At 35.6% G+C, this 18340-nt stretch overlaps 2 long non-coding RNA genes across 2 annotated transcripts in view; one reads left to right on the top strand and one right to left on the bottom strand.

Moving 5' to 3' along the window:
* LOC134484332 (uncharacterized) overlaps positions 1-18340 on the top strand; it is a 99961-nt gene that overhangs the window by 34626 nt on the left and 46995 nt on the right. The window contains exon 4 of the long non-coding RNA XR_010061731.1: positions 1338-1484. This is a non-coding gene — a long non-coding RNA (uncharacterized LOC134484332). The remainder of the gene's footprint in view (positions 1-1337; positions 1485-18340) is intronic.
* LOC134484333 (uncharacterized) lies at positions 6655-9852 on the bottom strand. Its single transcript, XR_010061732.1, has 3 exons — positions 9701-9852; positions 9125-9218; positions 6655-8057 (listed from the first exon to the last, which is right to left on the bottom strand). It is a non-coding gene; the product is annotated as an uncharacterized LOC134484333 (long non-coding RNA).

Below are 18340 nucleotides of genomic sequence, written 5' to 3'. Positions count from 1 at the left end.
AAAGAGGAAGCTGCTAACACCATCTTAACAATTGTATTATAAAGACAAGGCAAAATTATAGAAATACAGGAAGATTAGTATACTGTGTTTTGTTTCAGTATTAATTTACTTTCTTCTGACAACAATTTATATTTATTTCTTCAGTAACTAATAAAGAGCATCCGCTTTCAGTAATAAGACTTGATACTACTTATGCTCACTAGACTAACACCAGCGTGTGACTTACTGAATATATGCCTGTTATTCTGTGCAAGTCCTCACTTACTAGTAAGCTGGTTAATTTATTATTATTATTATTATTATTATTATTATTATTATTATTATTATATTTCCATTATGAGAAATGAAATAAAATGTGTGGATTACATGACTTAACATACACATTTCATTTTAAAGGTTTATAATTTATCATCAAATATCTTGTCTTTTAATCTCTATATTCATCTTATTTTTTAAATATTGAAGACTGGATTTCATTCCATTCCTGAAATTGCTTTATTTTTGCAAACCTTGGTAGATAAATTGTGAGCGGGTTTTAATGACCCATCAAGCTGGTAATACCTACTACTTAGCTGACCTCTGAAAAAATTCAAACATACCTAGATAACAAATTATGTGTTAGACACATAGAATTCAAATTCAGTGTTCTAATATAAATATTTAGACCAATATGCTTCTGATGAAAATTCTTATGACTTTTCAGGACTTTATTTCTGTGAAGAAACAATATCATCACAGCAATTCTCATAAAGGAAAACATTTAATTGGGGCTGGCTTACAGTTTCAGAAGTTTAATCCATTTTCATGGTGTGAAGCATGACAGAGTACAGTCAGACTGACACTGAGAAGGAGCTGAGAGTTCTAAACCTTGATACACTAGGAACATAAGGAAACTGTATATTACACTGGGCCTGGAATGAACATATTAGACCTAAAAGCCTGTCTCTTCCACCAAGGACACACCTCTTAATAGTGCCACTCTCTTTGGACCCAGGTTTCAGTCTGTTGGGCCAAACCTATTCAAATAACCACAGTGATTATAATTTAAACCTGAAGATTGTTTCCTATACAAACAGAGACTTTCTGTTCTGTTCTTTCTTTTCTTCCTCCTCTCCCTCCTTTTTCCTTCTTCCTCATCTTCCTCTATTTTCTTCTTTTTTTGATAGATTCAATTAGGATCACATGCCTTTACCTCCTACTAACTGTCTAAAAAAACACTAAGTAAGTGATATGCTGGTGTATATTTATTTAATAAACCAGCTCTGGTGTGGGAGTATAGATTGAGAACACTGGATTGTAGTGTTTCTTGATTTCTTTGATATAAATTTTTCCATCAGACCCAGTTTTTGCCACTGACTGTTGCATGTGGAGTTGAAAGAAGATGTGCAGTGGAGCAGCAATACACAGTGTCATGCAGATAGAATGTATGCAACCTGGGAAGGGTAGAGAACAACACAGTTTATACCAGGAAGAAGTGATAAATTGTGAGTGTCTATTATTTTAACATATACCTAGGTGTAAGTTTATATGCCTTACCATTTAATAATGATTGTGTCAGCAAACAGTTATGTATCTTATGAGATAAGACATACTGAATCCAGTTGTTCTAGACCTGCAAGGTATCAGTTCTTTCTGACTGTGCAATTCTGGTGTCAGTAAATGTGTGAGCATTTATTTGACTAAAATAATGATCCTAAGGTCCAAGAAGGCATTCAGAAATCAAGGCCTATGTCTCTTCCAATGTTATTTCAAATGGTTACAAACTATCTTGTGTGTTGTCTTATGTCTTATAAACCCTATATAAACAACATTTTTTTTTCTTTTTTTCGGAGCTGGAGACCGAACCCAGGGCCTTGCACTTCCTAGTCAAGTGTTCTACCGCTGAGCTAAATCCCCAACCCCAACAACAATTTTTTAAACATAACACACTTTTATACCTTAAACCTTTTCAAAAATGTCTTCAACCTTGAATGACATCACTTTATCCTCCTAGCATTCGCACTATTGTATATTTCTTTTTCTAGAAATATCACAAATGCTGCGGGCGTCCATTTCCTTCTGTGGGAAACTCCCATTCTCCTTGATGTTTTTGCAGCTCTTTGTAGTTCATTTGAACTCAGCTTCACTTATGTAGCAAACGTCTGTTACTCAGCAAATTATCATTTACCCTGGTATCATTCCATACTCAACTCATTAATAACTTTAAAATGATCTGTAAATACTTGTTTAATAGGACAAATTGTGGAGAATGCATGAGACAGTATGAGAAACTGACCAAAATTTAAAACTTTTTGAGGTTAGATGATGTGATCATTATTTTTCCTGGTAACGCAAAACCAGTTTATTGGATATCTAGCCATATCTTGTAACTGGAGAACATCATGGGGACTCAAGAAGTTACCAGAGGAGGATTTCAGAGAACAAATGGCACTCAAAACCAAAAAGTTCAAATTGTATAACTATGTTTACAAATTATTTTTATTCTGATTTGATGTGCTTTATTGTGTTCTCGGAATAAAGCCAAAAGTTTCCAGCATAAAGACAGATTAGCCTTTGTATGGGTGATGCCTCAGTTGGGGGAAGCGGGGAGGGAATGTCATGTATCTCTGTAGCTTGAGGGAAGCTCGGCTCCATAAACATAAAGGGCAAGTAAGTGCCTCATCACAGCCTCTGTTGTGTTCTCAGCTCTTTCTCTGGAGTCCTCTGTGCTCCTGAAGGCTAAGCATTGATGATCCAGTGTGTGAAGGAGGCTCTAAAGTAAAAAAACACCCCAGGTGCTCTTGGAGAGAAAGTGGTGCAGGATCTTCCTGTGGTTCTGCATAGTTTTTTTCTCCCAATCTTTTACCCTAAGCTGTCACCTAGTATTAGAAGTTTAAATTTCATGTTTAGACATCCAAAGAGTACACTGAAATGTTGCAGACCCCTAGTAAACATTTGTATAATTTTGTTTATGGTTAGTTCAATGATTGTAATGGCATATCAAAGAAGTCATATTTCTTATTAACCATTGTTTCATAATGATTCTTTTAAGGATGTTTATTTTAACAGTTTGATTTCTTTCTGGTGTTATGAAGAATCTACCTTTACTAAGGAACTATAATTCAATCTAGTAATTTTTTCTTTCCTTTTGCTTTTCTCTCCTCTTTCTCCACAATGATGTCACTCTGACACCATGGTGTTCTCTTACATGCGGTCTTCTTTTGTATCATCAGTTCCTGCTATGACCTCATCTGGGATCTCAAGATGGACTGGGGTCTCTTTGATAAGAATGCAGGAGAAAACACCTTCCTCTGGGAATAAATTGTATACCCTCAAAAAGCATGTATGGAATATTCACACTTATCTTAGATATATCTGCAGTTAGGTCATACAGCAGTACTGACACAGGTCTAGTTAACTAATATGATTACAAGACAATTATCCCAGATGCCAATCTAGCCCCCAAACACCTTATCTTGTTTTTCTGCTGTGTAGTAAATGCAGTGGGACATTTGTTAGAAGTGAGTACCAACCCAATCAGAGTGGGAGAAAAAATATATATGTTATATGTTGTATATAATATATTTTATATATAATATAATATTTTATGATTTTACTGGTATATTAGAGTTAAAGGACTATGAGATGCTGAATTTTAAATTAAAAGAAAAGATCCTTACACAGATGATTTAGTAAAGGTAAATGTGGTGATTAGATCTTGAAAACATTAAGCCAAGAACTGGGAATCTAGCTGTCTGTATCCAATCCCAGCTGTACAACAACTAGGCCATTCAGACAGAGAAGTCCACAGAAGATTATTAAAGTAAGGATGTTAGACTACATTAGCTCTTTATATTTTTATTGGCCTAAAGTTCTCTTTGGATAGCATAGATATATAGTTAATAATTTTTAAGATTTTTATATTTATTTCATGTATATGACTACATTGTAGCTGTCTTCAGACACAGCAGAAGAGGGCATCAGATCCCCTTACAGATGGTTGTGAGCCACCATGTGGTTGCTGGGATTTGAAATCAGGACCTCTTGAAGAGCAGTCAGTGTTTTTAACTGCTGAACCATCTCTCTAAGACTGAGTTAATGTTTTGACCTATATCAAAATGTCACCATTATGTCAGATTTGTGTTTTGAAAAATATATGACTGTGGGGTGCTGGGTAGAGAAAGTTGCCTGTGAGGACTGGAGCAGCATGCGTGAGCCGTATGCTGTATGCATAGGGGCCTCGGGTGAACCCTTGCAGGGAAGCAGTGATCCTGACATGAGAATTTAGGAAACATCACTGTTCATTGAATATACTTTTTACAATTCTAAACTAAAGGGAAACAAAGGGCAGGGCCAGGTGACAGCAGGCATGCACAATCAGGCACAGGATGGAGATTTCAGTCCCTAGTACCGTTAGAAAGAAAGAAAGAAAGCAGGGTCAGGTAAAGCTGCTTCATATTCACCACATGTGTGCTTCTTATTACTTTTGTGCTGTTTGGTAAAAAATGGGACACATTTGTTTCCTGTGCTGACTGTGTAAGATCAGTGTCTCTATATCAATGTAGTTTGTTTTCTGTCATAGACTTCTCATTTATAGACTTCCATACAGTGAGATTGGCGAATAGATTCTGTCAGTCAGTTTCTTTATTATTACATATTTAATGCGATAGAAAATAAAGTTATACTTTCTTGAAATATAATTGCAAATTTTTAAGAAAAATGTGAAGAAGCCAGTGTGCAGTCCAGTTTACCTTCATTCTGAAATCCTGTTATAGTCCTCATTCAAATTCTGCCTGCCTCCTCTCAATGGGGAACCTAGGTTCAGTGTGTGTGTAATGAAACTGGGAAGGGGACCACGAAAGGGATAAAATAAGCTGTTAAGCCAGGAGGGCATGGGAGTGAACACCACATGTGACATGAAAATAGAAGTGGAGCCACTGTGTGGCAAGAAGAGGGGTTAGGGCTGGGGGGCAGGAATGAATCTGAAAAATTCAGAATGGAGATTGTGGAGATGCCATACCAAAAACTTTTGCTGATTTTGCTGGCATAATTTTTTTATTTGAAAGCTAATTATCAGCTCATTGATAATGTTTAATACTGAATAATCAAAACATTTACAGTTATGGAGTCAAATGGGATGGATAATTACAAATGTTTGTCTCTAGGGAGTGGAAAAAGAAAGCAGTACAAGGGGACTGATTGTAGGTTCTTAACTTTCTAGTGGTGATGAATACACTTGGTTAAATTTAAAATAGGGTTGGAGGAATGGCTCAGGAACTCAGGAAACCTGTTGATCTTTGAGAGGAACTTGCTCAGTTCCTAGTACCCCATGACAGCTCACAGCCATCTCCAATTCCAATGGCAGGAACTCATTCTCTTCTCCTAGCTTCTGAAGGGACAAGGTACACACAAGGTACACATATATACATGACAGCAAACACTCACACACATAAAAGAAGAATACTTTTCAACAGTAAATTAAATAAATACTATAGCTTAGTACCTAGGAGTTCTATTTACCAAAATGACAAAGCCGTGAAATACACTTTAAAGTGCTAATTTTGCTTAGAAATAAGTAAATTATATGTTCCGGGATCTGTTGGCAGTTGAATTCTTAAGAATCTTGGATAAACTGCATTAGCAGAATACTATGATCAGTGATGCTTCTCGAATCCAAACCTCGATTTATTTTTCAACATCAAAATAAAAGGCAACAGTTATGTGTGGGATGAAGAAATTACAGTCTGCACATTGTGTCTGACACTAATATCTGGGAGAGAGAAGTGTTTCTAGTTGAGACTTCATCGTCTCAATCTTTCAATTAGTATTACTCTGACTACCATTCATTGACAGTGACTCTTTATATTTCTGGGTCAATACATGTGATTAGTAGGCAGTTCTCTTTTTTAATAACTTCTTTCATTTTCTCTCATTTTAACAATTTTTTTGCTTCTTTAATTGTATATTTTTATATTTTCATTAAAAATGTTATGTACTTTTCTAGTTTCCTGTCCATAAGATCCCTAAGCAGTCCCAATCCAATTCTTCTATAACCAACCTTACTGCCCCTTGTCATTTCCATAAACTGGGAGTTAATCCTAGGAATGAAACCAAAGGGCTTCTCCTTCCTTTGGTGCCCAACATGGCCATCCTCTCCTACATAAACAGTTGGAGCACTAGGTCTGTCCATATACATTCTTTGAATATTGGTTTAACCTGAAACTTCTGTTTTGTTGGCATTGTTGTTCTCATGGTGTTGAACCCCCTTCAGTTCTTGTAATCCTTTCTCAAAATCTAACAACAAAAGGTCCATTCTCAGTTGACTGGTTTGCCACTGGCTTTCACTTCTGTATTGGACGTTCTCTACCTGTGTCTCTCAGGAAGCAACTATATCCTGTTCCTGGCCGCATGCACTTCAAAGCTTCAACCCTCTTATCTAGTTTTGGTGGCTGGTATATATATATATGTATATATATATATATATATATATGGTAGATAATATATATATACATATGATAATATAATAGATTATATATATATACACACACACATACACATATATATTTTGGTGGCTCCTATAAATGAGATTAGGTATAATTTTGACATTGATTCTTTGGAACAAACAAGCTCAATTATTTAGAATCTACAAATGACAATGCCAAATAGACTCCCTCCTGTTCTTATGAAACTAGTAATGTTGAGGTGTCCCTGGACCTGAAGCCATTACTCTCCATGCCCATCCAAATGAATCTCATGTATTGTCTGAAGTAAAACCATGATAAAATATCCAAAACTCTCAAGTCTGGCACTGGGAAAACAGCATGGTAGTTATTAGAGAACTGACATATAATGGGACTACAGAACCACATTCTATGGCACATGTTGTCCTTTGCTTTACTGATGTCTCATAATTTATGATAAAATAAGGATTTGGGAGCTTATCATTTGATGTAGGTACAGAGTATCTACACTGTTATATTCATTCTATAGCTGTGCCACCTTTGTTGACAAAATCATTGCAAAAAAATTGAAAAGGAAAACTGAATTTATGAGTACATATTAAGGAATATTATAAAGTCCCCTATCAATGAATGTACAATAAGAAAATGTAATAAAATATACATTCAATTAAAGGTCTATAGGGAAAATACTTGCCCTTGGGAAACAGAGAAATACCAGGAAATTGAATTGTACGGCACAGGAATGGACCTGGGAATAAAATAATTATTCAGAACAATCTCTTCCACTCCATGTTCCTAGATCCTTTGTACCCATACCAAGGCCCTTTCTTTCTCTATTCAGAGCATGTAACCAATAATGAACAAAGAGAATTCTATAGTTTTAGAGAGATGTAGTATTTAAAGGTTTCTCCTGTGTCACAGTAGACTCTCTTGTAAAGGTCACCCTCGAATGTGGTCAATGTAAATATAGCAGTTCAGCAGGTAGGCCATTGCAATTCTCAGTGTTATCATCATTAGGCCCTCCCTGAAAAATCTCTTGTATCCTGCAGAGACCTAGCTTCTTTTGTGATGTCACAAGTGTTGTCCTGACTGCAACTGCCTTTCAGATATTCCTTCAGTGCCCCTAGGGTTTACTAATTGGCTCCTAATTCAGAGTAAACAGCCATTTGGGAGGGAGAACAAAGAGGAAGATGATATCAGAGATGGGGAAAAGGAAGCTGCCCTTCTGTCTTTGTAAAAAAACGGAAGAAATACATGGTCTATGGGAAAGCTTGGTGAGTCCTGCGTTGGGATTGAGTGAATTCTCTGAAGAGATAGCCTTGATCTGAGCCTTCCACATACGGGTATCAGGAGTTGTGAGCCTCTCAGAAGCATCTGGATTTCCATGCTTGTTATGGTTCCTGGACATCAGAGAGTTTATATCATTAATTTCTTACAAAATCCATGAGTTAGGAAGGGCATAGTTGTTTACCTGAGAGCACATGACTCTTATTCTTTTTCACACAGAAGAAAAAGTTTCTAAGGAAGAAGGGAAAGACAGGTATTGTGTCTTCAGCTCAGAGTAAACTCCTCCATGATTTGCATTCATTTAGTGCAGTTTTTGTCTGGCCCTGTTATCTGGGATAGAGAAGTGATCGTATTAGACACTTCATTGTCCCCATCTTTTCACTAGTATATCTCTGACTACCATTCCTTGTCAATGATTTTTTAGATTTCTGAGTCAATAGGTGTTATTAGTTGGTTGTGCTCTTTTCTTTAATTTCTTTCATTTTTTTATTTTTACCATATTTTATTCCTTATTATTAATTGGATATTTTTATATTTATATTCAAATGTTATTTCCTTTCCCAATTTCCTGCCCATAAGACCATTAGCCATGTTTTTGTTCTTGTTCTATTATGCCCCTTACTCCTCATTTACGATCCATTGACCTGTGAGTCTAACCCAGGGAGAACAAAAGGGTTGTCCTTCCATTGATGCTTAAGAAGGACATACTCTGCCACATATGCAGTTCCAGCCATAGTTCTGTCCATGTACCTATTTTGAATATTCGTTTAGTACCAGAAAGCACTGATTCATTTGCATTGATGTTCATATGTGGTTAAAGCCCCTTCACCTCTTGTAATACTTTTTCAAAATCTACCAACAAGAAGTCCATTTTAAGTTCACTGGTTTGCCACTAGCACTCACTTCTGAATTTTTTCTAAGGAAAGATCTATATCTGGTTCCTGGCAGAATGCACTTCTTAGGTTCATCAATATTATCTAGTTTTGGTGGCATATATATATATATATATATATATATATATATATATATATATATATATATATATATATTCACACATGGATGGCTCCTGCAGTGAGGAAGTAAGGTGGAATTTTAACATGGATTCTGTTCAACTAGGTCAAGAATGTAGAATCCATGTTGGGGATTTGGCTCAGGGGAAGAGTGCTTGCCTAGTAAGCGCAAAAACCTGGGTTCGGTCCCCAGCTCTGCAAAAAAGAAATAAAAAGGTAGAATTCACAAATAAAAATGCAAAAGAGACTCCCTCCTGTTCTTATGAATCTACTGAAGTTGAGGGTTCCCTGGACATCAGTCATTCCTCTCCCGGCCCATCCCCCTGAATCTTTTGTTTGGCCTGAAGAATGAATCATGGAAAAGCATCCAAAACCCTGAAATCTTACCTGGGACACTGGAAGGTTGATACTGTAGTACTGATATCAAAAAGGTCAAGAGAACAAATTCGATACTCCATGTGGTCATTTGCTTTACTGATGTCTGAAATTTGTTGAAAAAAAATTAAGAATTTAGGAGTTTACTATTCGAAGTAGGTACACAATATTTACCCTGTCATACTCACTGTGTACCTAGTCCCCTTTTTTGGCAAAATCATTGAAATAATTGAATTGGAATACAATTTTTGCGTACACATTCAGGAATATATATAATGTCCCCTCTCAAGAAATGTAGAAAAAAATTATTACAATATTTCATCAATTGAAGGTCTGTAGGGAAAATACTTGCCTTTGAAAAACAGAGAAAACCTAGGAAATTGAAGAGTATGTCACAGGAATGGACCAGTGAATAAAATTATTATCTGGAAGAATCTGTTCCACTCCATTTTCCTAGATCCATTGTACCCATAACAAACCCCTATCTTTCTCTATTCAGAGCATGTAACCACTAATGAAACAATAGAAGTACTTAGCATTGGAGAGATGGAGTATGTAAAGGTTTCCACTGTGTCACAGGAAACACACCTGGAAAAGGCATGGTCAAATCTGTTCAATGTAAGGAAAGCTGTTTAGCAGGTAGGCCATGGCATCTCTCAGTGACATCATCATTAGGAACTGCCTGAAATGTCTCTTGTATCCTGGAGAGCCCTAGCTATTTCTGTGATGTCACAAGTGTTGTCCTGACTGCAACTGCCTTTCAGATATTCCCTCAGTACCACTAAGGTTTACTAATTGGCCTCTAATTCAGAGTAAACACCCATTTGGGAGTGAGAAGAAAGAGGGTAAAAAGAACAGTGATGGGGAGAAAGAAGTTGGCCCTCTGTATTTGTATAAAAAAGGAAGAAATACTTGGAACATTGGAAAGCTCAGTGAGCCCTGATTAGGGGTTGAGTGGGTTACCTGAAGAGATAGCCTTTATCTGAGACTTCAACATATGGGAATCAGGAACTGAGGACCTCCCAGAAGCATCTGGACATCCCTGCTTGTTATGGTTCCTTGAAATCAGAGAGTTTATATAATTAATTTCCTTATTCCAAAAGCCAGTTGTTGGAAAGGACCCAGTTGTTTCCTGAGAGCTCATGGCTTTTGTAATTTTTCCCAGAAGAGAATGATCCTAAGGAAGAAGGGAAAGAAAAGTATTCTTTCCTCAGCTCAGAGTAAACTCCTCCTTGCTTTGGATCCCTATAGTGCAGTTTGGGTATGACACTGATATCTGGGAGAGAGAAGTGTTTCTAGTTGAGTCTTCATTATCTCAGTCTTTCCACTAGTATTATTCTGACTACCATTCCCTGTCAGTTACCCTTTAGATTTCTGAGTCAATAGGTGTGATTAGCTGGCAGTTAACTTTTCCTTTTTCTCTCATTTTTTTATTTTTTATCAATTTTTATTGCTTTTTCTAATTGGATATTTTTATATTTACATTTCAAATATTATTTCCCAGATTCATATCCATGAGATCCCTAAACAGTCCCACTAACCTTCTTCTATAACCCCCTTACTGCACCTTGACATTCCCTTGAACTTGGAGGCAAACTAGGGAGGAGAAAGGGCTTCTCCTTCCATTGTGACCCAACAAAGCCATCCTCTGCTACCTATGCAGCTGGAGCCATAGGTCTGTCCATACACAGTCTTTGAATATTGGTTTAGTACCAGAAAGCTCTGCTTAGTTGAATTGTTGTTCTTATGGGGTTTAAAGTCCATTCAGCTCTTGTAATCATTGCTACAAACATGAGGTATATATATATATATATATATATATATATATATATATATATATATATATATATACTTTTGGTGGTTCCTACCACTATGAATTTTGATGGAATATTTACTTGGATTCTGTGTAACTAGGTCAAGAATATAGGATCCACAAATGACAATGTCAAATATACTCCCTCCTGTTCTTATAACCTATTGAAGTTGAGTTTGAGGAGTTCCACTCCTGGAAAGGGCACCCTCAACTCTGGTCAATGTAAGTAAAGCTGTTCAGCAGGTAGGCTGTGGCACTTCTCAGTGACATCATCATTAGGCCCTCCATGAAATATCTCTTGCACCCTGGAGAGGTTTAGCTTCTTCTGTGATGTCACACGTGTTGTCATGACAGCAACTGCCTCTCAGATATTCCTTCAGTACACCTAGGGTTTATTAATTGGCCTCTAGTTCAGAGTAAAGTGCCATTTGGGAGGGAGAACAAATATTATGAAGAGATCAGAGATGGGGAGAAGGAAACTGGCCTTCTGTATTGGTATAAAAGAAGAAGAAATATGTGGTCAGTTGGAAAGCTCAGTGAGATCTGCATAGGGGTAGAGTGGGTTCTTCAAGGAGAGAGTCTTGATCTGAGCCTTCCACATATGTGAATCAGGAGCTGGGAGCCTCTCAGAATCATCTGGACTTACCTGTTCTCATGCTTCTAAAAAGTCAGAGAGTTTATATCATTACTTTTTTTTCTCCCAAAAGGCAAGTCTTGGGAAGGGCATCATTGTTTTCCTGAGAGCACATGGGTTTTATTCTTTTTGCCCAGAAGAAAAACGTGGTGAGGATGACAAAGTATTGTGAACGTATTGAGCACAAGAATTGTGTCCTCAGCTCAGAGTAAACTCCTCCATGCCTTGGATTACTACAGTTCAGGTTGTTTCTGACATTGATATCTGGAAAAGTGAACTCCTTCTGGTTAAGACTTCATCGTCTCAGTTTTTCCACTCTTATTTCTCTTATGTCACATACACAAATCCTACAAATAATTGACTTGCTCTTTGTTTTTGGGGGATGCTGGATTGATCCAAGAGATGAGGCGTATACTCCACAAATTAGTTAAAACCAATGTCAATAAAAGAAATCAGAATTCCTCTTCTCTCTTGAGAAAGTGTTCTGTGCATGAGCAATGCTTACATTTTAAACTTTAAGAGCTATGACTTGAAAACAGTAACAACTGAATCCCACTCTTCAAACAGCATTTCTCAGATATCTAGTGACTCAACTTTGATTTCATGAGTACTTGTAATTGCTCAGTTCTCATGATTGTAGGATTGAACTAGGTCATTACTGGACATAATTGTGTAGGGACAGTAAGAGCTTTGACAATTCTTCAAGTTGGAAAACCTAAGAAACCATCCTAGCAACAGCTTAATCCAAAATGGAGAAATCTGTGCTTGTGTAAAGCCCAGAGTTCTTGGGCACACCAATCTGTTGAAATATTAATTCTGCCAAACCCATTAGACTGCTTCTGTTACTCTTAATTGTTTTAATCTCATGAAATTTTTGCCTCTCTCCTTTTCTCTCTTTATAAATATCCCTCTAAACATGTTAACACTTTGCACTTTAAAAGTTGTCTTTTGTCCTATAGTAGAATATTTATAGTCAGATTCTTGAGTTTCATAAAAGTAGGTGATTTATTGTAGTAAAATGTTCTATTCACAATTTATTGTATTAATTTATTAATTCATCAAAAACTGACCTATTTATATTATCTACTTATCCTTTAAACTATAAAAGCTTTGATTTATTGAAGTCTTTACAGTCTTTCAGAATATTGGCTGTATCACTCTTATATGTATTCAGGATGGATCATGTGTACTTCTTATGTCTTCTTACTAATAGTATGCTTTATAACTATGCCAATCCATGATTTTTGTTATATATTTTAAGACTATTTTGAGTGCAATATTTCCCTGATTTCTCTCCCGTAGTTTGAAATTGTAATACAGAAGAGATAATGAGATTTTTGTGTTAATTTTGCATTCCACTACCTCATGAATGTATTTTCAGCTTTAAGAAACTTATTTTTTCAGAGAAAAATTGTCTCTATTTATGATCACTTCTAGCTAATTCACAGTGGTCTTGGCATTTTAAATATTTTTATCCACAATATTTTATTATATATTATCAGATTATTGTGAGGGTATTTTTCAATAGATTTTCTAAAAGTATGATTTGGATTGGTGTAAATGAAGGCTAAGGAATTTTGTGTGTTACTATTGTATTCTGCTTTTATGAATGTATTTTGCACTCTTAAGAGACAGATACAATCTTAGAGTTTTTAAAATGGTACCATGATATCTGCATATGAGAACAATTTAACTTCTTAATTTTTATTGTATTACCTGGATCTTCTTCAGTTGTCATAGAGCTTTAGCTAAAATTAAAAAATACTGTATTACATAGGTATGAAACCAGAGTATATACTTTTCTTGTTCCTGATTGCAGCGGAACTGCTTTGAACTTTTCTCTCTTTATCACAACGATAGTGGTGGGCTTGCTCTACTTTTCCTTTATTATGTTGAACAATATCATCTATAGCTATAACTTCTCCAGGACTTCTGCCTTGAATGAATATATTATTTTTTACCAGTAGTTTTTTAAATTTTTTTGCACCTAATAAAATAATGGTGTCTTTGTGCCTTTTATCATTCTATATACTACCATACATTTGTGTGTATATATATATATATATATATATATATATATATATATATATATATATGTGTGTGTGTGTGTGTGTGTGTGTGTGTGTGTGTGTGTGTGTGTGTGTATAATAAATCAAACTTGTATGTCTCACATTTAAGAACGCTTACCTGGTTGAAGAATAATTTTAACTTCGTCTTAAATCTGTTCACAAGGATTCTATTGAGAATATGTATGTATCAGTGGAAATTAGTCTGTAATACTCACTCTTCCTCTCTTTCTGTCAGTAGTCTGTAATTCTTTCTCCCTCTCTCTGTACCTTTCTGTTTTCTTCATTATCCTCCTGTCTCACTCTTTCTCCTTTTTTCTCTGTCAATTGTTGGATAATACCAGATTTAAAATAGAATTTTAATGTATTCAATGCTTTTGTCCACTTTATGGAATAGTCTAAGAAACTGTCAATGCTCTTTAAATGTCTAATCAAATTTTTAAACTGAATACATGTGGTCCTATGATATTTTCGGTGGGAGATATTAAATACCTGACTTTGTGTCATTGTTTAGTATAGTGCTGTTTAAATTATGCACATTGAGCTGATTTAATATTGGTATAACAAATACATATAGTAAATCATTAATGTTTTATAAAATATTATAGATTTCTGACTGTAAATATAAAAAGTGTTTTCTCCACGTCTCCTCTCTTCTCTTTTATTTTGTTAATCCCACTCTTTCTTTACTTAATTTGGCCAGAGGTTATGAGAATCTTGTTAATACTTTCCAAGAATGAACTCTTCTTTCATTCATTATATTGTTGTGTTCATTTTATTGATTTGAGCCATGATGAGTTGGATATACATATTATACCCCTTCCAAAAGGCTTAAAAGCCATCCTGAAAAAAGGGCAAAGAGACTGTAGGTGCAAAATTGTGGGTTACATCAGAGGGAAATCTTGTCTTCAGGATATGAGGAGTGCTGTCCTCATGACACATAGAAGCTGTGGTTTCCTGCACAGCATCAAGCCAGTCAACAGTCAAGAATGCAGTGAAAAGGCCTGAAAGCTGTTACTCCTAACTGACAGACTATGGACAGTTAGTGTCTTCTGATGGAGGTTTGATCATTAGTTGTAAGGGTTTATCATGGGGTTATTAAATAGTATTTTAATGTAGAAGTTACAGAAAAGTAGGATTCAAAGAAATAGAGTGTTGTGGGTAAAATTAATGGGAAAAGTGTCATCAAAATACTTTGGTGGAAATTCTCAAAAAATTAAACAATTAACGTCTATTCTACAATTTTATGTACATACAGAATGTTTTATTACATAGGGAGATTTTATGAAGTGACCTTAATGAATTTTGTTAGCTACAACAGATCTGCCAATTCTGTGAGTTTATTGGGACCACATTATATGATTTGACCTTAGTAAATTTAATTTAAAGTGGCTATTTTCAAAAATACTAAGCATTATTTGCATGTACACATTCAGCAATGAGCTTCTATTAATCAAAATAAAAAACTAAAGAACTATATATCAAGAAAAAATAATTAAATTGGGCTACATATCTAAAAAATATTCACAATTGAAGAAACTCAAATCAATAAGAATCTTATGGCAAATATGTATCATCCTTTTACATTATGGAAATGCAAAACGAAATTATTCTGAGATTTTTCATCCCTTTCAGAATACTTAGTTTAATAACACATGAGCCAACTTACCTTTACTGTGTTATGGCGAAAAGGGGAATATTCCTATTCTCCTGGTGGGAAGGCAAACTTCTATAACACCTTTTAAAATCAATATGATGTTTCTTCTGTAATATGGAAATCAATATGCCTAATGATATAACTCGAGGGTATATGTCCAAATGTTGATTCATCCTAGTATATAGACCCTTGATAATTTGGAAATATTCTAGTTGTTCCTTAACAAATGAAGGCATAAAGAAAATGTGGTGCTTTTACAGATTGGAAAAAAGAAAGCATGTAATTTTCAGGACAAGGAATGTATCTTGAGAAAGTCATCATAATGAGGTAATCCAGATAAAAAAAGAAAAATGAGATTCAAATTCACTTTAATCTGAATGTTAATTCTCAAAACGGTGTATCTTTATGATCAGCTTAGTGCCCCTTCTGCATTTTGGGAAGTACAAATGTTCTTAAGGATTTCTCAGGGACACAGTCAGGAACAGGAATGTCAAATGTGAAGAAAAAGGGAAGAGGGCAACAATGGAGGGAATATAGAGAAGTACAGCAAAAATTGAGAGGCATTTGAGGCATTGAATGGAAACCTAATGTGATAGAAATACAAAATATTTTTTTAATTATAAATCGAGGAAACTAAGGATTTATAGCTATAAGGACAGGAGATAAAACGTTGATTGGGTATATCTACGTAAAATTTCAAAACTAAGTATTTTATAAAAATTATGGATTGCAACATTAAGTACACCTGAAACAGTACAGATAATGAATAAATAGTCCTTAAGGGGACAGATGTGATTATGTCTATTTTAAAAATAATATCTTATATTATAAACAGTATATTCATTTGTTTATATTTTGAATGTCATTGCCCAAACTGGTATTTTTCTTGAATTCCCAAACCCATTTTGATCCTCTTCGTTTCTAATATGGTGCTCCCCCATCTCCTTGCCCACTTCCACTTTAACCCTCCAACATCCCCTTTTCTGGGATATGTCGTCTCCACAGGACCAATTGACTAACTTCCCAGATATGGCAGATGAGGCAGTTGTCTTCTCAATATGTTCTACGGTCTATGTAGCAGAAGCCATTGCCTGAACCAAGTATTTTCTAGTTAGTAGTAAATTTCCTGAGTCTCTGAAATGTAAACTTAATGAGTCTGTTGTTCTACATATTAGACTCCAATTTCGTTCAGATCCTTCAGGCATTCCCCTAACTCTTCTTTTCTGGCTGTCAGGTTCTGTCCAATGGTTAGCTGTATCTACATCTGTCATGGTCAGATGATGGCGGAGCCCCTCAGAGGACAGACATATTAGGGTCTTATATGCAAGCACATCTTGAAATCAGGAATAGGGCCAGGATTTAGAGTCTGTGGATGAAATGATTCTTATAGTGGGGAGGTCTCCTAAGGCTCTTCCCTTCAGTCTTTGCTCTGTTTTTGTATTTGCATATTTGTAGGCATTGGAATTATATAGAATAAAGATTTTGAACTGTGTGGGCAGCACCATTCCTTCACTGGAGGGGCATTCCTAGCTACAGGTGGCAGTCTCTAGTGGTTCTATCTCTATCCTGCTTGGTATTTCAACTACCATCATCCCATTAGGTTTATGGGATCTTCTTGCATCCCTGGCAACTGGGACATTCCTGGGGATACCCAAGTTCACCACCCAACACTGATGCTTATTGTCATTTATTCCACTTTTCTGCTGGAATTCACTCTTGTCTCTTTTCATTGTTGCAAATCCCCCCACTTTGTCCATCATTCTCTACCTCTAAATAAGTCCTTCCATCCCTCTGCCTTCCATGATTATTTTCTTCTCCCTTCTAAGTTGGTTGCATGCATCAGCAATTTGGCCTTCTAACGTGTTACCCTTCTTGTGGTAAATGGTCTGTATAGTGGGAATTCTGAGCTTTGGGGCTAACATCCACTTGTCACTAAGTTCATCCCATGTTATTTCCTTTTTTATCTCTAACTTCACTAATTTCCAGCTCCATTCCTTTGCCTAAAATTTCTAGGTGTCCTCATTTTTAATACCTGATTAGTGTTCCTTTGTTTAAATATAACACACTTTCTCTATTTATTCCTCAGTGGAATTGAGCTATATCACACTTGTTTCCAGCATTTGACTATTGTAAGTAAGGCTACTGTGAACCTGATCAACCACATGTCCTTGTTGTATGTGGATCATGTTTGTGTATATGTGTTGAAGTGAGTGGTAAAGCAGGTTCTCCAGGTGAAGCCATTTGCAATTTTCTCTGAACCTCCACATTGATATCCAAAGTGGCTGTACAGGTACTAATCTCACCAGCAATAGACGAGTGTACCACATTGTCTACATCCTAGCTTAGTCTGCTACTGCAACAGTTTTATATCTTAATCATTGTTATTGGTGTAATGTAGAATCTCTGATTCATTTTTATTTGCCTTTTTCTGATAACTGTGGATGTTGAACATTTCTTGATGTTTTTCTCAGCTATTGATATACCTCAGTTGAGAATTCTTGGTTTAGCTCTCTAACCAATTTTAAAAGTTTGGATATTTGGTTGTCTGGGAGAGTAAGGAAGGTGATATCAATGTGGAGGGGACAACCACTATAAAAGGTGAGGGGAAGAGTTTAGGGGTGATGGACAGGAAATATAAAAAGAATTAAAATGCACATAATTACACAATTTAATAAAAATGGAAAAAAGTAATCTTCCACTTCTAACATTTTACTGTTAAATAAATGTAGCTTTGAGATTTTATAAAATTTATATCCTCTGGAAATTAAAATTGTATATGCACATAGAAGACAAGTGCTCAGCACTGTGTGTGCTGGTTATCTGGAGCCTGAGAATTATACTTGTGTTCTAGATCTAACTTTTAGAATATTTTTAGGACTGTTTTTAAAAATTATTTGTACAAAATATCTGAGCCTGACACTTCTATGTTGAATATGTCCAACTGCTTTTACAAAGATACAGAAAAGTTACTTAATCTTTTCAAAAATTTGTCAAATATATTTCAACACTGACTCAATATGAATTAGGGTGGATATTATAAGGTATTATTAACCTACTG

Source organism: Rattus norvegicus, chromosome Y, assembly GCF_036323735.1.
Source record: "Rattus norvegicus strain BN/NHsdMcwi chromosome Y, GRCr8, whole genome shotgun sequence".
Taxonomy (NCBI): Eukaryota; Metazoa; Chordata; class Mammalia; order Rodentia; family Muridae; genus Rattus; species Rattus norvegicus.
Note: the sequence above shows the minus strand (reverse complement) of the source record. Positions and strands in the feature narration are given on the sequence as shown.